Here is a 1,121-nt window from a genome sequence, read left to right as displayed (position 1 = left end):
CTGGATTTCGAAAACCCAGTGTTACAGAAACCAATGAAGTAGGAAGAAAAATCCAGTTCTGAGCAATCATTGCATCAACAAATATTTACTTTGCAAGGAACTTCTGATTATCATTTGAATCTCACTATTTAAGAACAGAACTTAATATAAGACTTAGAATGACTTTGGTCAAGATGTTTAGAATTCAGGAAAGAAAACTTGCCTTTGATGTTTAAGGACAATCTAATAGTTCACATACCAAGTACTAAGGGTAGTTAAAGAAATTGGAAAGTAGGCCACTAATTCGGAATATATAAGGAATTGTGGAAAATTCACAGATGGAGTAGGAAATGATGCAAAATACAATTAACCAAGTATAATGAATTAAATATTTGTTAATTACGCAACTCATTTTTTTATTGAAGAAACATTGGGTTACAACATTCTATAAGCTTCAGATATATGCAGCTCATCCTTTTTTAAAAAATAACTTTATAAAGATATAATTTATATACTATAAAATTCACCCATTTGAAGTATACATTGAATGGTTTTTAGTGTATTCATAAAATTGTGCAATATCATAATTTTAGAACACTTTTGTCACTCCAAAATGTCACTCCACTTTTGTCACATTAGCATTTACTCCCCCCAACCCTCACCTTGACCCCAGCTCCTAGATTAACATTAATCTACTTTCTGTTTCTATATATTTGCCTACTCTGGGTATTTCATATAAATGTGACTGGTTTCTTTCGCTTTGTAGGACACTAACAATATTTCATTCCATTTTTTGCCGAATAATATCTAGTTGCATGGATAATAATACATTTTCTTATCCATCCTGAGAGAGGAATTTCTGGGCTACATGTTAACTCTATATTTAATATTTTGGGAAACTGATGAAATTTCTCAAAGTATCCGCACCATTTTCATTCTCACCAGCAAAGAATGTAGGTTCTATTTTCTTCATATTCTGTTGTTGTCTTTTTTATGATAGCATCACAGTGAGTATGAAGTAGTATTTCACTGTATATTTAATTTGTATTTCCCTAATGACTAATAATGTTGAACATCTTTTCATACACTTTGCAAGGCCATTGTTGGCCATTTGGATATTATGCAATTCATTCACATGATGC

Source organism: Talpa occidentalis, unplaced genomic scaffold, assembly GCF_014898055.3.
Source record: "Talpa occidentalis isolate TD23 unplaced genomic scaffold, MPIMG_talOcc4v2.1 talOcc4.5, whole genome shotgun sequence".
Taxonomy (NCBI): Eukaryota; Metazoa; Chordata; class Mammalia; order Eulipotyphla; family Talpidae; genus Talpa; species Talpa occidentalis.
Note: the sequence above shows the minus strand (reverse complement) of the source record.